The sequence below is a fragment of the Saccostrea cucullata genome, unplaced genomic scaffold (genome assembly GCF_032062105.1).
Source record: "Saccostrea cucullata isolate Sc308-1 unplaced genomic scaffold, CSIRO_AGI_Scuc_v1 ctg3151, whole genome shotgun sequence".
Lineage (NCBI taxonomy): Eukaryota > Metazoa > Mollusca > Bivalvia > Ostreida > Ostreidae > Saccostrea > Saccostrea cuccullata.
Window position 1 is genome coordinate 19,973 of NW_026933514.1, and position 14,064 is coordinate 34,036.

A 14,064-nucleotide genomic window follows, 5' to 3' on the forward strand; every position below is an offset into this window, starting at 1 on the left:
AACGTTAGATCAGCATGCTTAAAGATTGAAGTTAAAGTGTTCATCTGACCCCCCCCCCCCCCCCCCCCCCCAAAAAAAAAATGTAACAGAGAAAGATTGTAATAGTACGCAAATAAGAAAATATTTAAATAATCAAGATTTTTAGCACTTTTTATGTTTGTTTTACAACTGATATAATTGTTTGATTCTCGCCTGGAAATGTTTATGAATATTACGCAATAGATTCATTGATGACGTCACAATAGATCGTGTAAAAAATACTTTTTTTCAACTTTTTTTAAGTTGCTGACTTGCTGTTGATAATATTTTTTAGAACTTCATAATTCCTTAGAAAAGGTAATTTGAAAGATATATGACAATTTATAATTGTGAAGAGATCCTGAGATTATGTGGACGAGAAAGGTAAATTTTTTTTTTTTTTTTTTGTTCAAGTAAATTCAATCGATCTAGGCCTACTTATTTAAAATAAGAATAAAAATGTTTGTAAAATTTCTAACAAATAAATTGTTGCATGTTCCTTCTGAAATACGTTCTGAAATCCAGAAAAAGAAAATATGATGGATTATTTTTTTCAGGGTAAGCTGTCCAACAAAACTAGTCATTGTTGCTGTAAATATCAATATCTCGTACACCCGATGGTATTAAGATCATATAAGTGGGCTTTATTGTTTTCAGTGTATTATGTAAAATGAATAAAATCCACTGCCTTTATGTATATTTAGTGGTGCATATTGCATAATACATGTTACAAGTTCATTACACTGTTTATAAGTATAGAATGTAATTTAATTATAAAATTGGGGGTGGGCACGCCCCTTCGTTTGAGAGAACCGGGTTTGTTTTATTTTTAATTTTATTCTTTTTATACAATTTACCTGTGTAATAATTTCAAATAATTCCACACGTAACATTCAGAAACCTAGTTTTTTGACTGATTCATAAACATGTTCTTGCAAAAAAAAAATCTTAACCTCCCCCCCCCCCTCTCCCGTCCCTTCCCGTGACAATTTGTATGTATGTACCTTGTTTTTCCTTCTAAAAACAATACTTGAACTGACTCCGCATTGTCAGTTCCTCCATAAATTGCAACAAAGTTGTAAGGGGTTATATAAATGAGTTATAAATAGATAATATATATAAGTGCGTGCGAATAAACAGATGAATAAGTATTCATTTTCTGGCTTGCACTTGCATTTTGTCTTATTACGACTTGCTTTCCTTATTTTACTCCAGCAATTGCATTTTAGTGTCATTGTTCAAAAAAGTTGTGTGAAATCGGATTCCGAATTTTCTTTCGTCGACTTGAAAACAGACAGCGGTAAATAAGCAAATACAATTGAATTTCAATTGACGACATTATAAGTAAATGCATAAAAGGCAGTCCGATTAAAATCAAACCTCCACTAGCTCCTTTTTATTTTGTTTGTCGCGTGAAGGGTGGTGTCTTCTATAAATATTTACAAGAACATTTGGACAAGTAATGAAGTATATTCTGACATTGACTGGGGGTATCTACACCCGTCAAAAACACTGAACGTAGTTTTGATTTTTTAATGCTTGTCAAATTTACTGGGAATTTAATGAAATGGTCTGTAAACATCTTCGAAAAACTCATTCAGTCATACAGTGGTTTAAAAGTAAATATTTCCATTTCTAACTTTTCTCTCTGTGATAACTCTTTGAGAGCTAGCGGAGTTAATTTCTTGATAATTCTACCGGAATTTAAATGGTAGGTCAATATGTCAGGAGCTAAGGAGGCCTAATATGCATGCAAATCTTGTGCACATCTGTCTCGGAGCCTGACGCTAAGGATGCCAAATATGCATGAAAATCTTGTGTGGCTGCCTTTGTGTTTGATGTCAGTGGGCGAGGGCTTTTGAAATTGGGATGGGAATCATCGTGTAATTTAAATCCATGTCTGCATTTTTAAAGTCTAAATCTACAATTTTATTTCACAATGAAATGGAAATATAAGGAATCACTGTCTAGTTAGGAGGGTATGTCAGGGACATCAACAATAGTGGGAAACATGGGATAATTTAAGCATAACGGGCTTCATTCACAAACATGACAAAATTGATGGAAGCGTGTTGTTTTGCGACTTTGCTTCAGGAAGTCTTAGATCTAGCATCAAGAAGCTCTAAGGTTAGAACTTTGTGTCCAGGTACAGACTTTGTATTCGTGGACGACATTATTTGCCGGTACTGAAGAGGTCCAGACACTTAGGGAGAACTCATGCTAAGCTTAGGTTCAAAGCTTCCCTAAGCCGGGGGGGGGTACACTGTATATCTGCCTTGCTACATGTAGGTTTTCAGCAACGGCGAGCCTGTGTAACCTTTGGATGGGTGACCGCTTCACGTCATAATTATAAATACATGTGCAATGTACATTATTTTAGAAGCATAATATAACAGACCCGACTACCACAAATACTAAATACAGATTATATGTGATTGTCAAAAGGACAGGGGATGACATAGCTGTCGTCGTTGGGAATATTTTCTCTTTCATACACGTAAGATAAATATATTTGTCTGTTCTTTGTTTTTAAAAAAATATGTAACCTTATTCAGCTTCCTATCAATAATGAGTATATACTATTAAAAAGCAGGGACGTGGTATCACTTTTTCTCCCGACATTACCTTTACTATAGAAAATGTTCACTCAAAGTAAGGTTGGACCCTCCACACTTCAGCACAGTACAGTGTTATAAAGAAAATTTACCCCAAAAACTTTGAATTAAAAGGTAGTTGGTCTTGAAAAAAGTTAGCCACAACCCCCCCCCCCCCCCCCCCAACCCACGAAATAGGATTTTCGACTTTGAGCAACTTTTAATTTCTCGGTTTTTTTTTGTTTTTGTTTTTGTTTTGTTTTTGTTTTTGTTTTTTTGCTCGTCAACTTTTTCAGGTAAGTAAAAAAAAATTCTCAGGTTGCCCCCCCCCCCCCCCACTTTCGAAAACGATGCTACGTGCCTGAAAAATACTATACTGTAGTATTAAAACCGAAACAAAGTAATGCATAGATAATGTCTTAGCTAAATCAAAAATAAATCTTTAATAGGAAAAAAATATCAAGGAAAATGCTGGCATATAAAAACTGATTTTTATGTTGCAGTCAAGATTTTATACGCAGTAAAATAGCACACCTTGCACTTTCAAGTGTACATACATAAAATTATGTATGTATATTCCCGTACATGTGTATACCTAAATAAGTAAATAAAAGATAAGCATGATTGTATCGTATACTGGTATTTCAAAATTTAATGTAGTATTTCAATTAATATCATGAATTTTACGGAAATGGAGAGGGTAAAAAATTCTGACAATAAATACGCTTTCTTGATGAAATAGTTTTTCTCGGAAAATTATCTCCTTAATTGACCCACGGTTATTGTAAATATCAATTCATATAAAGAAAAAAAAATGAAAGGTTTAATTTAGAACAGATTAAATAAAAAAAAAGATAAGTAAAAAATAGACTTAAATATGAATTTATTTAAGAGAATATATTTTTTAGGTTGAGAAATGTACAATTCTTTACGCTGTACAGGAGTCATTACGTTAAATTTGATAACGCCATGTGAACGTTACGACGTCATGACGTCGTCAGTGTTATTTTCTTAAGAAAACATTGCATTTTTAGTGAGTTGTGTAGGGAAAACGGTTTGAGATATTTTCAAAAAATAAATTGATTTAGAACAGGGGTATCCAAGACACATCATTTAAATATTATCGCCAGATTTTGGGACTAGGCGGATTTTGGTGCCTAACGTACCTTCTTTTTTGAGTGAAACTACTTGAAATAATTGAAACATTTCAATATAAAATTTATTTATAAATACTTTCAGCGATATCTAATGAAGAAAAAAATTATAAAGAAATATCGTTTTTATATTAAAAAAAAATGACAAATTAAAGAGAACACAGAGTAAAACTACAAAGTTAACATATCTTTTTTAAATTAAACTTGTGTAAATGTCAAATTTAAAAAAATGTAATAAAATATTCCATTCATAGGTAGGCCTATCCGTAGTGTGAACATACACAATGTACCGTACGTACCGCGATTGCCTACGTTCTGACCAACAATTGAGTCGAAAATATTCACCATTTGCAGGTGTTCGTATGTTTAAAATTTATTATTGTTTGCAAGATTTTTTTTATACTTTTAAGAATTGATCTTTGGCTGTATATATTCATTTTAAATTTCGAGTATTTGGTACTGACAGATGTTAGGAAATTCGAACTAAAAGTTACAATCTCGAAACTCGACAGCTGTTTCTGACATTTCAGAACTTTACAACGGAACATGGTATAGATTGTATTCATATATAAGTAGGTAAAACATCGGATAAAGGAATTTTTTAATCCGTGCCGTTTGTGCTAAATATCTTTTCCTATTTATCATATTCCAATTTTAATCGGCAAATACATCAGAAATAGCGTTTCTGTGCAGACTGGTCTAAATTCTACAGCAGATATCTTGGACGACATACCGCCTAAAATACAATATAGCCGTTGAGATTAAAAGCAAAATTTTTATATTTTATGAAGTCATGTTTTATTTATCTACTCTCAATTGTTTTTAAAATAAAATTTTTACCAAGATATTTTAACCCCCGTGTATACAAGGCGGCTACATGAAAGTGTTTGACGCATGACCAGGCAATCGTTTTCAAAGGACACAAACTCAGACTATCAGGTAGCACGGGTAGCTAGTCTGTCAATCAAATCAGAAGCTATTGTTTTTTTAATGATTGACAGGCGGTAAATTATTGATCTTGAATCAGGTAGATTTTGGGGGCGTTAACATAAAATTGGGTGTTTAAAAGTTAATGAACAGTGTATCACTTCATGGGCTTGACGGGCCATATGATGCTGTTTAAATAACAATTATAATTGAATGTTGTTAAAAATTTAATCGAGGGGTTATAGAGAAGTTCTTGGACTAGGGCCAAAAATCAAAACTATATAAGGTATATACGGCATAGTTTGTACACTTTGAATAATTTGTCAATATTTTTCAGATATCGTATTTCTACAGTGAATCCAACGGAGACAAATGAAAATATACTATCCAATTTTCACAATTCTGAGTTCTTGTTCTTTCTAAAATAAAATTATTCCGAATTCTCTAGAGAATGCATAAAAAAGACGCCGGAAGGGGTGATTTCCCCTGAAATTCACAATCTTGATTATATAATAATAGGCATTGAAGTTTAACTTTTGGAAAACTCGCATAATCTTTGAATTGTTTGAACCGTGCTGAGAAAGACCATCTATGACGGTAAAGATGGATTCAATAGGAGGACAACTTAAAATTGTAGCGTGTGATAGTCCAAGTTTAAAGTAGACTTTTGCTTATTATAATAAATAAACTTGATCACAAAATCAAAAGAAAGTTGAGACTTAAGCAACTGTCTTATAATTGGTTAAACAGAAAAAGGTTTCGCGTTATATCGGGAAGTTTCGCGTTATAACGCGAAAGTTTCGCGTTATAACGCGAAAGTTACGCGTTTATTCGCGAAAGTTTCGCGTTATATTGCGAAAGTTTCGCGTTATATTGCGAAAGTTTCGCGTTATAACGCGAAATTTATTTTTTTAACCTACCAAAATGAGCTCAATGAGCTTTCGTAAAATTGGGACAAAATCAACGCACTTTGAAAAAAAATTTCTAAGTGCGTTAAATTTTGGACATACTCAACGCACTTTGAATTTTTTTTTCAAAGTGCGTTAAGAGTTTACATCAATATATTTTACCATGGAGACACTTAACGCACTTTGAAAAAAATATATAAACACAAAAATTCTGGATAAAGATTTTAGTAATGGAACGATTCTATTTCAATGTTATTTATCTGGCAAAAAAACTTATGAATTGTTTTACTCCCGTCGAGAAGAGGAAAAGCCGGGTAGATCTCTCAGTCTAACTCTTTCTCTTTCAATACACAGGCGTCGGTAACAACTCAACCTAACCAAAAATGGATATGTATTTACATTACCGGTATGACGTTGAAAACTATCAATAATCGTACTAACATAAAGCAGATGAAAAACTAGAAATTTTTAAGCACAGTAAAACGTATGAGAAAGAATTTTCATAGTCTTGAAAAATCAGATTACCCCTTTTTCTGAAGATAAATGGCTATGCTATAAGTCGTTCACGTTTATCCCCCCCCCCCCCCCCACACACACACTTCCTACATCTACTTATTACAGATTAGAACTTTTTCTTTTAAAAAGAAACGAAATAATGATATTTAAGAATCATCTCTATTTTTTTCTAAAAGACCCATTTCCCTTTTATAATAACTGTATTTACCAGGCACGTAGCATCGTTTTTGAAAGTGGGGGGGCCAACCTGAGAAATTTTTTTTTTACTTACCTGAAAAAGTTGACAAGCAAAAAAAAAAAAAAAAAAAAAAAAAAAATTAAAAGTTGCCCAAAGTCGAAAATCCTATTTCGTGGGGGGGGGGGGGGGGGGGGGGTTGGTGGGGGTGGGGGGGTGGGGGGGGGGTGTAGTGGCCAACTTTTTTCAAGACCGACCATCTTACAATTCAAACCTTTTGGGGTATATTTTCTTTATAATACTACACTGTGATTACATGTGGGGTACCAACCTTCCTTTCACTTAACATTTTCTATAGTAAAGGTAATGTCGGGAGAAAAAGTGGGGGGGCCAGGCCCCCCCTGGCCCCCCCTGATACTACGTGCCTGTTTACATGTATCAAAACCTAAAATATTTAAAACGTCAATATCTCGGGTCCTGAAGTGATCTTATCACCAAAATGTTATCCAGCCCGGGTCAATTATTTACCAAACCGATTATTTGTAAGAATATTGATCAAGCTTTACATTTTTTCAAAGTGCGTTAATATGGTCGATATTAACGCACTTTGAAAAGAAATTTTATTTTTTCAAAGTGCGTTAGCTTGGTCCAAAATTTGACGCACTTTGAAATTTTTTTTTCAAAGTGCGTAATTTTTCAAAGTGCATTGTAACAGACCAGAAAGTAAAAAGGGTGAAAATAATCAAAAAGAAACAAACAGTCATGATGTAAATCATTTTAATTAATTGATAAACAAACTGTGATATTAAGTAATTTCATTCTAATGTAAAAATTCTTATTTATGTCATACATTTAACATCACCTTTTAAACACATTTCTCTCCCTTTGGTTTTGTACTCTTTCCTTTTAATGCCAATGTGCCCAATTTTCATGCATAATTCATAAAATTTCTTTTCCTACACAGTAAGAAAGGGTGGATATATATCAGTGATCATACTTTCAGACAAAGATTCTGATGATGGTAAGAAATGAACTTATAATAAAAAAGCTACATATATAATGAAGTGCAACACAAGTCTCCCTGAAAAAAAAACCCAACTTATTCCTTCATTTTACCAAACATAATAATTCTCATTTACAAACAAGAGGTCCATGGGCCACATCACTCACCTGAGCACTGTTGATAGGAAAAAATCAAAAATCAATCTAGTTTTGAAAAACCTAAATGCTTGTGGTCCCAACCTACCCCTAAAAGGCAGAAGGGGTATTATTTGAATTAACTTGAATCTACAAAGGATGCTTACTGGTACATATTTCTTTGACTTACTGTGGCTTTTTTCCCTACAAGTTCATACTTTCATTTTCCCCCACCCTATCCCAAGGGATCATGGTTTGAACAAACTTGAATTTACACTACCTGAGGATGCTTCCATATAAATATGACCAATCATAGCTATGTTGTTCTTAAGAAGAATTTTCCTGTACATTCCTATGTAAAACTTTGGTTGTCCATTGTGGCGCCACCCTACCCCTGAGAGTCATAATTTGAACAAACTTGAATCTGCACTACCTGAGGATGCTTCCACATTAGTTTCAGCTTTCCTGACCCAGTAATTCTTCATCAGATTTTTAAAACATGCCACCAAATTTTCTTTATTTCTTAATTATCTCCCATTGCATATGGGTGCGGCCCTTCATTTGAACAAACTTGAATCCCTGTCACCCAAGGATGCTTTGTAGCAAGTTTAGTTGAAATTGGGCAAGTGGTTCTGGAAAAGAAATAAAAAATGTGACAAGTTTACAGATGGACGGATAGACGGACTACAGACAAATTGTGATCAGAAAAGCTCACTAGAGCTTTCAGCTCAGGTGAGCTAAATTTGATGCTTTTGTTTTGTTTAATTTTATCATTCAAGAGGAACAATCAAATTTTAGATACTAAAAAAACAAATAATAAATAAATTAAATATTGATTAAATGTTTGTATTTTAATGTGTTAAAACCATTTTTTTCTAGGTTGAAGATTTCTAAGCATAGATAAATTGATTCAGTTCTTATGTTTAAAACTTGATATAAAAACCATTATAATTTCTAGAATAAATCAACTTTAATAGGACAACCTCTCATCACAATCAAAATTTCTTACACATCACAAGCAAAAAAAAAAAAAAAAAAAAAAAAAAATTAAAAGGAAACCGTATAAATGAAAATATGAAGCACCCAGCCAACAAAGCAGCATTAACCTAAATTTGTCTTAATTGGAATCATTCCACCCTGATTTGGTGATGAAAGATGAGTGATAGCCTTCATACATGTACATGCTACAATAAAATTAACGCTAAATGTGATTTGCCTCATCATCTCATGGTTCTAAACTGTTTTACATCCCCATGCCTCTTTTCCCCCAATAATTATCTGCTGGGCTAAAGGCTTTACACAGTTTTACATGAATCCTTATCTGCCTTACAGTCAGTGGTCATGTACTAGAGAGATTAAATGGAGCCATGACTTATCCATGAATCATGATAAGTTTTATGACTCAAGGATTTATACATCATGTAGATATAGAGTTTATAACCTCCATTTTAATGCCCACTTTATATTTCCTGATTACAAGCTCAAAGTGTCTCTTTACAATGACAGTACAGAGGATGTACATGATCCATTAAAAAAACACTCCATAATCAATTTTTATGATCAGATCAAGAATGATGTATAGGTTTCAGCAGTAGGAAATGTATCCAAAATCAATATTACATATAGCTTCAGGAAAAAAAACCCATACATTTCATACATATCTGATATTTTTTTAGATAGAGAAAATGGGGCATTCATGTACCTGGTACATTAAGATCATAAAGTTTACTAAGTGACTGGTATATTTGACTTTCTCTTCATCATGTTCATATTCATGCATTAGACGCTTTGGAATTCCAAGTCCATTGACATATCCATGGTATCTGAGTTTGAGATACCAAAGTTCAGCTGTACTTCTTGCTAAATTGAAAGAGAATGACTAATTACTAAAGATTTAGGGCATTAGTTGAAAAATATTCAGATAAATCATTTCGAAGTATTACACATCCCCAACAGGACAGGGCAAAAATATTGCTCTCTTCCACGGTTTTGTGGTGCAAAATCAAAAAATATCATATAATTGCAGGACATTTTTGTTGTTCAGATATACCCTAAGATGCTTGAACTATTTAGGATTTTTTGAATAAAATAATTACATACAAGTAGTCTGACAGAAACAAATACAACTAGTGCTAATTGTAACGGGGACCGTTACAGATGTTCCCCAAATGCTCCCCAACTCCCTTTTGGTGCCATATTCCCTGTAATCTCTATTAAATAAGAAATACTTTATGGAATTTAGACTTAATCAAGGTCTTCCCGGGAAAAAAAACTAAATATATTTTAAATTAGGCATAGCACGCGTGTTCATGTGCGTAACGATCATATTATCTTGTCTACACTATCTAAAATTTTGATATACTTAATATCAAAGCATTTAATCCAAAAGCATTAAAAATGCACTCATTCGAGTGTATTTTTAATTTTACTTATTTCACGTGAACGGACTTGCACGCACGTGCATAATGACTTCACCTTCTTGTAGGAGTCTCTTATATTTATCTATGTTCTAAATCCCATCCTGTTTGGTTGAAAAACAAGGGAGTTATAGCCATTTGAAGTTTCAGCCAATCAGATTGCAGCACACATGCATGCGCGTGATTTCATAATTTTTTATCTTTATCGTATTGAAGGATATCAAAATGAATGACTATATTTTAAAATTCCAAATATTTCGTCAAAAAACAAAGGAGATATAGCCATTTAAAGTTTCAGCCAATCAGATTGCAGCACACGTGCATGCGCGTGATTTCATGATTTTTTTTTTCTATAACATATTTTAGTATATCCTAATGCATGACTATGTTTTAAATTTCAAAGCATTTCGTCAAAAAACAAAGGAGAGATAGCCATTTAAAATTTCAGCCAATCAGATTACAGCACACGCGCATGCGCATGCTTTTATGAAAATTTTTATATATCATGCTGTAGATCTTCATAATATAGGACTATGTTCAAAATTTCAAAAGATTATGACAAGAAACAAGAAAGATATTGAGACTTTAGTTTCAGCCAATCAGAGGGAAGCGCACGTGCATGCGCGTGAGATCTTGCCATATTGACCACGTCATCTTATTTATACTACTAATATATCCTTATATTATGAGTTTCAAAACATTTCATCAAAAAATAGAAAAGTTACGGTAGGATTCATTATATTGGTCATTTCAGGTGTTGCACGTGCCCGCTCTTGCAAGCACATGCGCGCAAAATGACCTTCGTTCGGCAAATCTACATAACATGCCTACTAACCCTAAAAACATTTTACCTTAGTCGGATGTGTAGTTAACAAGATCACTCGTGGACAAAATTTTCCCAGGAAGAAGAAAAATAATAATAACTAGATGTGAAACTCGTTGCGAGCAACGAGAGGTCTTCCGTCCGATTCCGGAAGGAAAACGTTAAATCGAGCAGAAAAATTGAAAAAGATTTGCACACAAGGGGGATTGAACCCAAGTCGCCAGCATGAAACTCCAATGCACTAAATACTACGCCATCGCGACCTCTACTCTAAATCTACTTGTATATATGTACAAAACAGTGCTTCTGTCTTAAAATTATGAAAGGCAGGTCACTATTCAAAATTTAGCGATAAACGCCACGAGTTAATCTTTGCGCCTTTTCTTTGGAATGTTCTATTAAATAGGTGTGATATCTTCAATGAAGTTAAAAAAAGAACGTTCTTATAGTCTATTCAAGGTTTACAAAGTATATTAACACATTTTACAAATTCCATATTGTATATATGCATTTAACACTAAAGCGGTGAAACAGTTATGAATTTTTAACTTTTTTCAGTTTCCTTTGTATCCCCAAAGTGAACTATCCCGATTAGTAAGTCGACAAAGGTTGAAATGTTTCGCCAAAAAACATGGCTCCTCCTATAGCGGTCATGGAATCAGATATCATTCTTGATCAATAACTCTGAGACTAGAATGCTAAAATAAACTCCATGAAGCGATCTTTCAAAAAACATCTTATTTTTGTCTTATTTATTAGTTTAATATGACACAAGTGTGCATAGGAAAAACAGTTGTTAAGATTTATACTTAAAATATTAATTGATATTCTTTTTTGAAAAAGCATTACTTATAAGCATGATTAAAGATCTGTTTTTCCATGGTGCACAAAAGATATAAGGTGTCGAATTTCCTTTGCACACTTAGTCTTTTACCAATTATAGAAGACGTTAGTTTGACACAGAACTGCAACGAAACTACGACGTGACAATCCAAGTATTCCTTTACATTTCATTTATCCTTATGTTACTTTCGTTCAAGCAAACGCTCGGCTGCCTCCGTAAACCCCTATTGCGAAATGTCGGCGTTGACAGAGACAGCCGCCATTTTGGACCCGCTTCAGATTTTTGAATGCTAATATCTAGAGTTTAGATTTATCAACATTCAAACAAATTATATAGTAAGCATTATAAGGAGGGTTTCTATTAACATACCAAAAATAAATGAAAAATACTGAAAAACAAAAAAGTTAGAAAATACGACTTTTTTAAATTTGCATCTCGTAACAACCGGAAGTACTGACGACGCACGAGAAGGTGATTCCGCAAACCACAAAGTGACAAACTATCGTCTCCAATAAGTCTCCAGGTCATATCTTTAGCTATTTTTGAGAAAAAGGGGCGACAAAATCGCATTTTAAAATCAGGAAATCGTCCATAACTTGGCACCATAAGCGAATTTTCCAAATTTCTCTTCGGATGTAACAACTTCATATAATGACACATATTTTGTGAAATTTTCATGAAAAACCGCTGAATAGTTTTCGAGAAATCGTCTGCACAAAATTTTGTCAAAAAAAAGAATAATAATAATAAGAATAATAAGAAACAGTAGAATCACTATAAGGTCTTCCGTGAAGACGGAAGACCTTAACTAGTGCTAATTGTAACGGGAACCGTTACAGATGTTCCCCAAACGCTCCCCAACTCCCTTTTGGTGCCATATTCCAAGTAAGCTTCATTAAATAAAACAAATTCTGTGCATTTTTTAACTTTAACAACGTCTTCCCAGAAGGATACCAATTAAATTCAAATTTTAGCATTGGACCCGTGCGCATGTGAAAGCATTTGCGTTATGACCATATCATCTTGTCTCCACTAACTATATATTTCAATATACTATAAGTAAAACATTCAGTCCAAAAGTATTAAAAATCACATGTTCAAGTGTATTTTTCATTTCACTCGTTCGAATGCACGTACGTGCGTGCACGTGCATGATGACCATACCTTCTTGTAGGAGTCCCTTATATCTATTTCAGTTCTAATTCCCATCCTGTTTGGTTGAAAAACAAGGGAATTATAGCCATTTCAAGTTTCAGCCAATCAGATTGCAGCACACGTGCATGCGCGTGATTTCATGATTTTTTTTCTATATCGTATTGTAGGATATCCTAATGAATGACTATGTTTAAAATCTCAAAACATTTCGTCAAAAAACAAAGGAGATATAGCCATTTAAAGTTTCAGCCAATCAGATTGCAGCACACGTGCTTGCGCGTGATTTCTTGAAATTTCTTGTAAATCATATTGCAGGATATCCTAATGTATGACTATGTTTTAAATTTCAAAGCATCTCGTCAAAAAACAAAGGAGATGTAGTCATTTAAAGTTTCAGCCAATCAGATTGCAGCACACGTGCAGGCACGTGATTTCATGAAATTTTCTTTATATCATATTGTAGAATATCCTATATTCATGACTATGTTTTAAATTTCATACCGTTTTGTCAAAAAACAGAAAAGATATTGAGGTTTTTGTTTCAGCCAATCAGAGCGAAGCGCACGTGCATGCGCGTGAGTTCGTGCTAATTTGACAGTGTCACATTATCTACACTATTAATATATCTTTATATAATGAGTTTCAAACCATTTCATTAAAAAATGTAAAAGTTATAGCTATATTAAGTATATCAGTCATTTCACTCACTTCACGCGCACGCACGTGCATGCGTATGCGCGCAAAATGACCTTCGTTCGGCACATCTACACAACATGCCTACTAACCCTAAAAAGGTTTTAACTTGGTTTGGTGAACAGTTTCTGAGAACACTTCTGGACAAAAAAGTACCGGAGAAGAAATAAGAAGAAAAAAGAATAATAACTAGTGCTAATTGTAACGGGGACCGTTACAGATGTTCCCCAAACGCTCCCCAACTCCCTTTTGGTGCCTTATTCCCTGTAAGCTTGATTAAATAAGACAAACGCCATACATTAAAGACTTTAACAAAGTTTTACCAGAAATATTCAATTTAAGCATTGCACGCATGCGCATTTGAACGCATGTGCGTAATGACCATATCATCTTGTCTACACTATTGATATATTTTAATATACTAAATATTACAGCATTAAATCCAAAAATATGTTGAATCTAGTGTATTTGGAATTTTACTCATTTCACGTGCATGCATGTGCATGATGACCATTCCCTGCTGTAGGAGTCTATAATATCTATCTATGTTCTGAATCCCATCTTGTTTGGTTGAAAATCAAGGGAGTTATAGCCATTTAAAGTTTAAGCCGATCAGATTGCAGCGCACGTGCATGCGCGTGATTTGATGAAAATTATTATATATCATATTGTAGGATATCCTAAAGCATGCCTTTGTTTTAAA